The following is a 12,624-nucleotide window of genomic DNA, read 5'->3' on the forward strand; positions in this document are numbered from 1 at the left end:
AAGGATAGCCTTGTACAGGTCTGTACGCTGTTCTCCATTAAGCTATTTAACCTCGGAAATCAAATCTTGAACACCAGTGTACTCAGAGTGGAATATTCTCCTGTGATAATCCTGACCTTTAGAGAATTTATTGCTTTCTATACAAGGAAGGTATAAGTGACTGTACTCCCAAGTCAAAGTTATCTTGGTGTGTCTGGGCTTGACTCTGTTTCCCAACTTTTCTTCCTGTTTCAGCAGATATCTTACTGTAACAACAAACAGCTCCTGAACGTTTTCCAGGACTTGAATCCGTTCACCATCACTCCACCCTGGGTGTGCATAATGTAACCACTCCACGCTCTGATCTGATCTCTGCCCCTCTGGTCTGTCACTATTCTGATCCGATAACTGCTAGAAAGATTTCCTCTTAAGCAGGATAGCAATTAACTTTGAGTTTAATGCCTCAAATTAGCACGAAAGTTGGCTCGCATGTGTCTTGCAGGGTTAGCGACAGGTCCAGCCTGAGCAAGTGTTACAACTGGAAACCGTCATGTCAGTTTTATTCCCATATACCTTTAAACACCCAACTAGTTTCTGATATTTTAATCCTGCTGCTAAGTTGTGCCAAGGAAATACTTAGAAGCTGAATAAAACTGTCTCCACTATTGCATTGCAAAGCTCAATTAGAGGTTGAACTGCAACTAGTGACTAGCTCAGCTTTAGAATGACACTGCTGGTCTCTATATTTGTTCACTGTGCACCAACCCCGATCCCCAAGACGTGTGTGTCTCTGCCTGTGTGTCTCTGCCTGTGTGTCTCTGCCTGTGTGTCTCTGCCTGTGTGTCTCTGCCTGTGTGTCTCTGCCTGTGTGTCTCTGCCTGTGTGTCTCTGCCTGTGTGTCTCTGCCTGTGTGTCTCTGCCTGTCTGTCTCTGCCTGTCTGTCTCTGCCTGTGCCTTTTCCCCTGTTCATGTCACTCTCCCCCTCAGAATAGTGTCTGGTAACCGTTGCCTATTACCCTTTTTCTGCAACTCCCCTGCTGAGGAGTAAACACAGCGAAAGTGTGAATTTTTACCCAGTGAATGAAAGAGCTTAGGTATGCAAATAACATTGTGTCACCGGGAAAGAATCATCACATCATTAAATCCCTGCTGTGTGGATTTGGAGATGCCGGTGTTGGACTGGGGTGCACAAAGTTAAAAATCACACAACACCAGGTTATAGTCCAACAGGTTTAATTGGAAGCACACTAGCTTTCACCTGATGGAGTGTTGCTCCGAAAGCTAGTGCTTCCAATTAAACCTGTTGGACTATAACCTGGTGTTGTGTGATTTTTAACTGCTGTGTGGAAGCAGCCTATTCAGCGCCTTGAGTCCATGTCAACTCTCTGAAGAGGATCCCACACAGACCCACTCCCCATAACTGTTCATTTCCCATGGCTGACCCACCTAGCCTGGACACCTACAGACCACTTAGCATGGCTAATCCACCCAAACTGCATGTCTTTGGACTGAGAGGAAAGTGGAACACCCAGAGGAAACCCATACAGATGTGGGAAGAATGTGCAAACGCCACACAGACAGTCACCCGTGGCTGGAATCGAACTTGGGTCCCTGGCACTGTGAGGCAGCAGCGCTAGCCACTTTTCCCTTCAATTCATTTTAGTTGGGGGTGGTGGAGAACGAATTAACTCCTTCAATCCTGTGGTCTGGGGTGGAGGTGGTGCCTGTTTTTCTTTCTCCAGCCTGAATAACAGAGTTTTGTCTGTTTGTGAGGGGAGGAATTTAAGAAAGGATTGAGTTTTAAGTTATAGATTTGGAAGATATTTTTAAGTTTGTATTTTGTACGTACTGAGTGTTAAAGGCAATTTATTCATAATAAACAAACATTTTCTGAAGTACAGAAAGCTGGTGTGTGTTTTCTTTAGATTGGAGTTTGCCAGTCAGGTGAACAGAGGATTTTAAGTAGTTTGACTAAATCTTATCATATTTAGTGACAGAGTCATAGAGATTTACAGCATGGAAACAGACCCTTCGGCCCAACCCGTCCATGCCGACCAGATATCCCGATCCAATCTAGTCCCACCTGCTAGCACCCGGCCCATATCCCTCCAAACCCTTCCTATTCATATACCCATCCAAATGCCTCTTAAATGTTGCAATTGTACCAGCCTCCACCACATCCTCTGGCAGTTCATTCCAAAACCGTACCACCCACTGTGTGAAAAAGTTGCCCCTTGCGTCGCTTTTATATTTTTCACCTCTCATCCTAAACCTATGCCCTCTAGTTCTGGACTCCCCAACCCCAGGGAAAAGACTTTGTCTATTTACCCTATCCATGCCCCTCATAATTTTGTAAACCTCTATAAGGTCATCCCTCAGCCTCTGACGCTCCAGGGAAAACAGCCCCAGCCTGTTCAGCCTCCCCCTATAGCTCAAACCCACCAACCCTGGCAACATCCTTGTAAATCTTTTCTGAACCTTTTCAAGTTTCACATCATCTTTACGATAGGGAGGAGACCAGAATTGCACGCAATATTCCAACAGTGGCCTAACCAATGTCCTGTACAGCTGCAACATGACCTCCCAACTCCTGTATTCAATATTCTTTCTGACAACTCAGAATAACGGGGTTTGATTTCCAGTGCACTAACCCAGTGAACTGTTACAGAACCAGTAGTTCCCATGAAAACCTTATTTTCAAATGCACCAGGATCCATTCATGTTGTCTTGGAGACCATAAGATGCTTTCAGCATCTAAACCTTAAACAGGGATGAGCACAGAGCCAGTGAGACTAACAGCAGGCTGGTACCAGTTTGTTCAATGTAACATCATTGCTGTTTTGTGGATGAATGCAGTTCCGTTTCAATAACTGAGTCCCAATCTGTGCCTGAACCAAACAACACTTAGCCAGTTTTAAATGCCTTGACTGTCAAGATTGAGACCACGCACGTGCCAATGTTAAAATCAAACTGAAGTCCTATAGTGCTTCCCTGTAGTATGGACTTTGTGTGTTACGTGATATATTGGCCAGTATGTCAATGTGCCTTTAAGAGCCATGCTAATGTTATCATTGCTCTGTCATAGCATGCGACCTACGGGATTGACTGCCTCATATTCCATCTCGCCTCAGATTACCTGAAGCATGACGCTGTTACTGGAATCACGTGGCCGTGTTGAATTCTTGTGGCTTAATATTAGCCCAGAGACCTGTGCCTGAGGAATGTAAACTTTGCAATTGTTGGTTGTATGAAATGTCTGTTAGATTCTTCAATATCACAGTATTCACACCCAATTTCAACAGAACTCATAATCATGGACGCTTCCAGTCAAACCACCCACTGGAGGCAGATTTACAGTGTTGTAATGAAAATGTCATATAATTTGTTATAATATGACCAATGAGATTGCAAGGGGGAATAACCTAATCTAGGGATGGCTGTAATGTTGGGAGAAATGGACAATGGCTGTAGGCAAAAAGAAGTGGTGATAGAACAAGTAAAGAAACGAGGCAGGGCTAAATGGGGGGTGGGAGGGAGCAGAATTATTGACAAATATCTGGTGCGAGGGAGGGGAAAAATAAGATGGCGGTGGCTTGAGCTGAACCTAGAAGCTGTATTCTGTATCCTGATATTTCTCATGATGTTCAACTGTGGGATGAGCCTTGTGTGTCATGTTATGTCCATCGTTATGCTGTTTGCATCCTCTACCTTTTACACATCCACCAATGTCATTTATTGTATCCGTTGCTCCTGATATGGTCTCCTCTACATTGGGGAGACTGGACGCCTCCTCGCAGAGCGCTTCAGGGAACATCTCTGGGGCACCCACACCAATCAACCCCACTGCCCCTGGCCCAACATTTCAACTCCCCCCTCCCACTCTGCTGAGGACATGCAGGTCCTGGGCCGCCTCCACCGCCGCTCCCTCACCACCTGACGGCTGGAGGAAGGGCGCCTCAACTTCCGCCTCGGGACCCTTCAACCCCATGGCATCAATGTGGACTTCACCAGTTTCGTCATTTCCCCTCCCGCCCCCCCCCCCACCTCACCCCAGTTCTAACCTTCCAGCTCAGCACCGTCCTCATGGACCTGTCCTATCTGCCAATCTCCCTTCCCACCTATCCACTCCACCCTCCTCTCTGACCTATCGCCTCCGTCCCCCACCCCCATTCACCTATTGTACTCTTTGCTACCTTCTTCCCAGCACCACACCCCCTCCCATTTATCTCTCCACCCTGGAGGTTCCCTGCCTCCATTCCTGATGAAGGGCTTTTGCCTGAAACATTGATTTTTCTGCTCCTCAGATGCTGCCTGACCTGTTGTGCTTTTCCAGCACAACTCTAATCTTTTGTGAATTAAGCCTTTTGTTTTGTTTGCAATGCATTTGCCCTTCATCTCTACTCTGTGGGGCAACCTAAAGTCTCTAAGGCGAATGGAGACTTTTGAATGTAAGTGACTTATGTTTACTACAGTCTGTTACAACAGGATACTGTGGTGGGTTTTAGTTGCTGCATCAGTGTTGAGAGGACTGCTCCTTTTGCTGTAATGAGTTCCCGCAGCATCTGACCCAGATCGAGGCCTGGCAGCAAATGTGTTCCTGTCCCTTTTTTATTGTTTTACATGAAGGGTAGTGTGAATTTCCCATACTTAATGCAGAATACTAAAGATGTAGATCGCTTCTCGGCCTTTTGGCTCGGAATATGTGTAGTTTCTGTTCTTATCAGTTTAATCGCTGATATCTCCCGAACGTGGGAGTGTTTGTATTAAATGGATTTTTGGAGCAGGGAGATGACTTAAGGGCTTGCTCTGTCCCCTCCGTGTATCAGCCTGGTATTGCAGTGTTTCCAGGAATGGTGTTTGTGGGCGGCACGGTGGCACAGTGGTTAGCACTGCTGCCTCACAGCTCCAGAGACCTGGGTTCAATTCCCGCCTCAGGCGACTGTCTGTCTGGAGTTTGCACATTCTCCCAGTGTCTGCGTGGGTTTCCTCCGGGTGCTCCGGTTTCCTCCCACAGTCCAAAGATGTGCAGGTCAGGTGAATTGGCCATGCTAAATTGCCCGTAGTGTTAGGTAAAGGGTAAATGTAGGGGGTATGGGTGGGTTGCGCTTCGGCGGGGCGGTGTGGACTTGTTGGGCCGAAGGGCCTGTTTCCACACTGTAAGTAATCTAATCTAATCTAGATGGATCTGGATGTCCCAGTGCATAAATCAGAGGGTTAGTAGGCAGGCACAGCAAGCAATTAGAAAAGCTAATAGAATGTTATGAAGAGAGGAATTGAATATTGAAGTTAGAAGCACACACCTCAATTATACAGAGCATTGGTAGGACCACATATAGACGAGGCAGAAGTGGGTACTGCTGATGCTGGAAACCAGAGTCTAGATTAGAGGGGTGCTGGGAAAGCACAGCAGGTCAGGCAGCATCCGAGGAGCAGGAAAAATCAAAGTTTCGGGCATAAACCTTTTGCCCGAAACGTCGATTTTTCCTGCTTCTCTGATGCTGCCTGACCTGCTCTGCTTTCGCAGCACCACACTAATCTGGACCACATCTGGAGTACTGTCCACAGTACGGGTACCTTTATCTAAGGATAGGCGTAAATGTTCTGGAAGCAGTTCAGAGCGGGTTTACCAGACTATTCAAAAACAGAAATTGCTGGAAAAGGTCTGGCAGCATCTGTGGATCAGAGTTAACATTTTGAGGAAGGGTGACTGGACTTGAAACGTTAACTCTGATTTCTCTCTCCACATCTGCTGCCTGACCTACTGAGCTTTTCCAACAATTTTTGTTTGATTTACAGTATTCGCAGTTCTTCTGGCTTTTAACCAGACTCTAATAAGCAGATTGCCTTGAGGCAAGGTCAGTCAAACTCGGCTTCTATTCTCTGAAACTTAAAACAGTAAGAGGCAACTTGATTGAGCCATACACGATGCTGAGGGCTCTAGGCAGAGGAAAGTGAAGATGTTTCTTGTCTTGGGAGAATCTAGAACCAGGAGGGTCACTGTTTAAAAATCAGGCAGTGCTCATTTAAAAACAAACAAGGCCACATATCTTCCTCCTGAGGATCGTGAGTCTTTGTAATATTCAGCATTTTTATGAAGAGTCCTTGAACGTTTTTAAGGCAGACTCCTGTTTGGCAAAAGAGTGAAAGATTAATAGGTAGATGGGAATGTTGGGTGGCACGGTGGCTAAGTGGTTAGCACTGCTGCCTTCCAGCACCAGGGTGCCAGGTTCGATACCAGCCTCTGGCAACTGTCTGTGTAGAGTTTGTACATTCTCCCCGCGTCTGTGTGGGTTTCCTCTGGTTTCCTCCCACAGTTCAAAGATGTGCAGGTTGGGTGAATTGGCCGTGTGGTGTTAGGTGCATTAGTCAGGGGTAAATGTAGGGGAATGGGTCCGAGTGGGTTGCTCTTCGGAGGGTTGGTGTGGACTTGTTGGGCCAAGGCCCTGTTTCCACACTGTAGGTAATCTAATCTAATCTAAATATTGTGATTGTAGTCACGAAGATCATGGCTGACCTAAATGGCGCAGCAGGCTCACGGACTGGCCTACTTTAGCTCCTGGCTCACATGATGGACAGAAGGTTGTTAATCTTTGCTGGAATTCCCTTCCTCAGGAGAGGAGAATTATTGAACAGTTTAAGGCTGGGCGAAATGATTGGGGCCTCTGAGTGGGTGGCACATTTGCTCAATGGTTAGCACTGCTGTCTCGCAGTGCCAGGGACCTGGGTTCAATTCCAGCCTTGAGTCTGTCTGTCTGTGTGGAGTTTGCACATTCTCCCCGTGTCTCGCATGGGTTTCCTCCCACAGACCAAAGATGTGCAGGTTAGGGTGGATTGGCCACGCTAAATTGCCCCATAGTGTCCAGGGATGTGTAGGATAGATGAATTAGCCACGGGAAAATTGAGAATAGGGTTAGGGAGGTTGGGGAGGGGAGGTGGGTTGCTCTTTTTGGAGTGTTGTTGCAGATTTGAAGGGCTGAATGGCCTCTTTCCACACTGTCGGGATTCTGTGATTCAGTAAGTATGTGGATAGAGGTTGCAATTGGATAAACCATGTTCTTGCACAGTGGCTCAGCGGTTAGCATTGCTACCTCACAGCGCCAGGGACCTGGGTTCGATTCGAACCTTGGATGACTGTCTGTCTGTGTGGAGTTTGCACATTCTCCCCGTGTCTGCGTGGGTTTCCTCCGGGTGCTCCGGTTTCCTCCCACAGTCCAAAGATGTGCAGGTCAGGTGAATTGGCCATGCTAAATTTCCCATAGTGTTAGGTGCATTAGTCAGGGATAAACGTTGGGTCAGGGAATGGGTCTGGGTGAGTTACTCTTCGAAGGGTCAGCGTGGACTTGTTGGGCCGAAGGGCCTGTTTCCACACTGTAGCTAATCTAATCTTATCAAATGGCAGAGCAGGCTCATGGGGCTGAATGGCCACCTCCTTCCAACTCTGTACAACCAGCTTTGTACTTGGGCATGTTAGACAATAAGAATATGCTTTGTTCACATTGCCTAATGCATCTATCAAACATAATTTTCAAATTTTCATGTCAAACTCCCTGAGCTTTCTATATTCTGGGAAAAACCATTCCATCAGTTGGTGAATTCCCCCATAGGTGCTCATTAAGCTGACATGTTTGTGATCCCCTATTGCCATTTTACTTAGAGCACTCAAGTCATGTAAGACATCTCATCAGGTGGTGGACTCATTGTAAATGGTGTGGAGTTGTACTGGACTGAATGATGCTGTCAAATCTGTCGGTGCATTGTGTTATTGCAGTTCCCTGTGATCATAGACTAGTGACAACCAATTTTTTTGAGCTTGCTAAAATTGCAATTAAATCCCTCCTGTATTGACCAAACTTAAAAATAGTCTTCAGTATTGAATTAATATGCAGTTATATCCTGTATGAGGTCCGAAGATTAATTCTCCTTTGTTACCTCCATGATCCCAAAGTGCCCACCAACCTGTGCCAACACACACCAGAACAAGCTAAATACCTCTTTTAGGCTCCTTTTTCTTTTTAGAAAAAGGCATCACAAAGGTCACATTTTCTGGGTCACTCTCTGCATGTGCACACAGCTACCACTGGTAAGTAAAATCAAAATACTAGGTGCACGATCCTTTACCCAAAATCCGAAGCTTTTACCATAGAGTGTGGAGCGTCTTTTTGGCGTGTGGATAGGTGACCCAACTCCACAGCCACTCGACCCGTGTCACTCAGGTGTGGCATGGTGGTGTGGCCCAGCACTGGCAGGCATCAGTTGTGTCTCAGTGCTCATACTAGTCGCCTGTGCGCCTGCTGTTAGGTAACTTTTCTTTATTTCCCTGTGAAAATGTCTTGTATTCCAAAATCTGAAAAGTTCCGAATTCCAAAAAAAACAACTGGCCCCAAGGATTTCTGATTAAGGATTGTGTACCTGTAATGGAAAAAGTAAGTCTGGCAGCATCTCTCGAGCGAGGAAGAGAGTTAACAACATTTTCTTGTCCAATATGACTTCCTTGGAACTCCAGTTGTCTCACTTATAGCACATCACCACCATGGCATGACGTCATAGAGATGTACAGCACAGAAACAAATCCTACAATTCATGCCAAATAGATATCCCAACCTAATCTAGTCCCAGTTGCCAGCACTTGGCCCTTCCTGTTCATCTACCCATCCAGATGCCTTTTAAATGTTGCAATTGTACCAGCCTCCACCACTTCCTCTGGCAGCTCTTTCAATGCAAGTACCACCCGCTGTGTGATAAAGTTGCCGCTTGGATCCCTTCCCCTCTCACCCTAAACCTGTGCCCTCTAGTTCTGGATTCACCCTATCCATGCCCCCTCGTGATTTTATAAACCTCTATAAGGTCACCCCTCAACCTCCGACATTCCAGGGAAAACACCAGCCTATTCATTCTCTCTATAGCTCAAACCCACCAACCCTGGCAACATCCTTGTGAATCCTTGCTGAACCTTTTCAAGTTTTACAACAGCCTTCTGATAAGAGGGAGACCAGAATCGCACGCAATATTCCAAAAGTCTTGTCATTTGGTATTTGTGCGTGCATGGATTCTGCTTCTCCCTGTTGTTCACGCATCATGTTTTTCTTTTCTGGGCAAGGTTTGGGGCAGCTAATGTCCTCTGGTGTGATTTTTGCTTTGGCTGTCACTGACCAGATGGCACTGTGCCTCAATAATACCATCAGAGCCTATCACCATAAGACATTGTAGCAGCAATAGATCATTCAGCTCATTGAGTGAGATCAGAGCTGTTCTGATAATCTACTTTTCCTCATAACTCTTAATTTCCTCACGGCTATATTTTTTAAAAAGTCTATCCTCGACTAAAGCTTGCTCCTGTGTTGTGTTTTGGGTATAATAGTTGGGTGCAGAAATCTGTTTTTTTTTTAATTTTTATTATTGCTCCCTCATGCGGTTACACACAATGCATGGTGAATCCTGGGTTGGCTTGGGATTGAAGCTTCTCCCTTCCTTGGCTCGTTGGCTGATCCTGTTGAGCTGGTGCAGCTTCTATCCTCTGGAAGAATTAGAATTAGAATTCCTACAGTGTGGAAACAGGCCCTTCCGCCCAACAAGTCCACACCAACCCTCCAAAGAGTAACCCACCCAAACCCACTGCCCTAACCTATATTTGCCCCTGACTAATCTGCCTAACCTACACATCCCTGTGGGAAATTTAGCATGGCCAATTGACCTAACCTGCACATCTTTGGATTGTGGGAGGAAACCGGAGCACCCGGAGGAAACCCGCACAGAACTGGGAGAATGTGCAAACTCCACACAGACAGTCACCCGAGGCTGGAATTGAACTCTGGACCCTGGTGCTGTGTGGCAGCAGTACTAACCACTGAGCCACCATGCCGCCCACTGGAGGAGATGCACGAGATGGTCATTTTGGTACAAAGTTGGGGGGGGGGAAAAGAGATGATGCAAAGTAAAGGTGCCAAGCTGAAGGTGCGAGACCAAAGGTTGGAATTGGCAGGACAGCTTGAAAAACAAAGTGCTATGCAATGATGTTTTATTATTAATAAAAGGCAACAAATACAAAAGCTGGGAGATTATGCTAAATTAGGACAAAATACCAAATGGAGTATTGTATCCAAGAATTGGATAGAGTGTGACACCTTAGGAAAAATATGAAGGCTGTTCATATGGAGATAATGCCATGTCTTGCTATCCCTGTTGTCCCAGTGTGAATGGTTCCAGGGAAGCAGAGCTTTGGATGGGCAGGTTGGAGAGGTTCACACTGTCTCTGTTTTGGGGAAAGTGAGGGGAGAGTTGACAGAGATACCCTGACCCCTCAGAGTCTGAGCATAACTGACCCTACAGTGCTGGAAGAACTGGAAAATGAGAGGCCACCGATTGGCAAAATGGTGACATGAGGTTACAATCTGGTGTGCACTGTCTCAAGGTGTGGTGGAGGCAGGTTCAGGCAAGAAGATGTTCCAGAGGGATTCTGATAGTAATCTGAAAGGTGTGGTATAAAGCATCAAGGGGAAAAGGCAGGGAAGGCTGAGCTAGGTACGCTGTTCCTACAAGGAGGAGAAAGTGGGGACTGCAGATGCCGGAGATCAGAGCTGAAAAATGTGTTGCTGGAAAAGCGTAGCAGGCCAGGCAGCATCCAAGGAGCAGGAGAATCGACGTTTCGGGCATAAGCCTGAAGAAGGGCTTATGCTCGAAACGTCGATTCTCCTGCTCCTTGGATGCTGCCTGACCTGTTGCACTTTCCAGCAACACATTTTTCAACGTTGTTCCTACAGCGAGCTAGCACAGTTATGACTGGTCTCCTTCTGTATTGCAACTGGACTATATGGTTCTGAACAGAATGAAGGCAATAAGTTGGTGACATGGGCAAAATACTGTGGTTGCTAGAAACCTGAAATAGAGACTTTTTAAAAAGCTGGAAATGCTAAGATAGTATTGGCAGAGGGACAACCATGGAGTGGGGGTGGGGGGTGGGGGGCGGGGGGCGGTGGTGGGGGTTGAGGAGTAGTTGGGTAAATGACCTTTGGAAGTGCTCATAGCAAACAGTTTTCACGTATGTCCAGAGGCAGGGGAAAAGTGACGAGGTGGTGGGGGTGGAGTGAGGAAAGCAAAAGAATCCGAGAGAACAGAGGCCAGGAGTGATTCTGTTCTTCAATATCGTGTTCCAAATGTGAAAATTGGAACGCAGCACTTCTGTGGTGTGCCCATATCTTCCACCTTATCAGGTGCTTGAGCAATTTTTTTTTTCAATCAGTGTGATGAGCAGTTTCTGTTTAGGTGTGAAAAGCAGGTCATCGAACGCATGAGCGCTTTAGCAGCAAGATAGCTGTCAGTGATGGGAGTGGAGGACTCGAAAGAAAGTCCTTTCTTGTGCTGAGAAGGTGAAAGCAATTGCAATGCTGCATGGGTCAGCAGTTTCAAAATGATAGCACTAAACGCATAAAAGTTGGTGTCGGCCTGAAATACATGTTTTGTGATTAAGTGGATTGCAAATCTGCCGCAGGGATAGACGACAACTCAGGCTGTTTTTTACAGGATTGTAATTCAGTTTAAGTAGAACGGTGAAGTGTGTTAGTGTGTGTTGCCTCTCCTGATACGCTTTCAGTCATCTTCAGCACAGGGCAGATGAAGAGACATTTTCCTTTTTTGCCTCTGGTAGACAAGAGGACACCACCTTTATTAAATGGAAACTGGGCTGTCCAGGGGTGATGTGAGGAAATACTACAGCCATGCACATGTTTCCTGTTTCCTCAGAGCTATTAAGCTTTTTCAAATTTTGGAAAATTTTATTGGATGTGTGACTGAAACAGCCTGTCTCAATCAAGTTACTTCATTTCTATCAAACAGAGACATTTCTAATTATAGAATCCCTACAGTGTGGAAGCAGGTCATTTAGCTGATGGGAGTCTGCACTGACCTGCCGAATAGCAACTCAGCCCCCAACCCTATCCCTGTATTTCCCACAACCAATCCATTTAACCTGCACATCATTGGACTGTGGGAGGGAACCGGAGCACTGGGAAGAAACCCACACAGACACTGGGAGAGTGTGCAAACTCCACACAGACAGTTGCCTGAGGGTGGAATTGAACCCGGGTCCCTGACGCTGTGAGGCAGCAGTGCTAACCACTGTGCCATTGTTGTTCTTAGTTGATAAATTGGAAACTAGTGAAGGGGCTAAGTGACCATAAACCCTTCAGCCCATCAGGTGTGTGCTCTGTCATTCAGAGAGATTAAGGCTAATCGAAGAATCCTCGCTCCACTTTCCAGTCCTTTTCCCATGACCCTTGATTCCCTTCCTGATTAAAAATGTACTGGGGAGGGGGCCTTGAATATTCTTAACGACCAGCTTTGATAGTCCTCACCAATAAAGAATTTTGACCGACTGGAAGAAAAACATTCCTCCTAGTCTCTGTCTGTCTGAAATGGGAGACGCCTTGCTCTGAGATAATGCGGGCTGGGGGTAGACACTCCCACAAGGATAAGCAACCTTTCTGTCTCCACCCTGTCAGCCCACGCCCCCCACCCCCCCAAAAAACACCTTTTTGTCAGTTCCAATACATTTGCCCCTCGTTCTTCAAAACTTCAATGAGTCTCCTCCTCCCTTCACTTCCTTTTAACCTGTGTGGCTTATTCTTTAACTGTTTGTGATTTGAGCTTTGG

At 46.4% G+C, this 12,624-nt stretch overlaps 1 protein-coding gene and 1 non-coding gene across 2 annotated transcripts in view; both read left to right on the forward strand.

The window, feature by feature from the left end:
• The window catches only part of LOC122542237 (ras-related C3 botulinum toxin substrate 1-like), a 77,858-nt gene that overhangs the window by 32,305 nt on the left and 32,929 nt on the right, over nucleotides 1-12,624 (forward strand). The gene's annotated exons all lie outside the window — the stretch shown is intronic.
• On the forward strand, nucleotides 4,652-4,843 carry LOC122542392. The gene has a single exon (XR_006309801.1). It is a non-coding gene; the product is annotated as a U2 spliceosomal RNA (small nuclear RNA).

The sequence above is a fragment of the Chiloscyllium plagiosum genome, chromosome 39 (genome assembly GCF_004010195.1).
Source record: "Chiloscyllium plagiosum isolate BGI_BamShark_2017 chromosome 39, ASM401019v2, whole genome shotgun sequence".
Lineage (NCBI taxonomy): Eukaryota > Metazoa > Chordata > Chondrichthyes > Orectolobiformes > Hemiscylliidae > Chiloscyllium > Chiloscyllium plagiosum.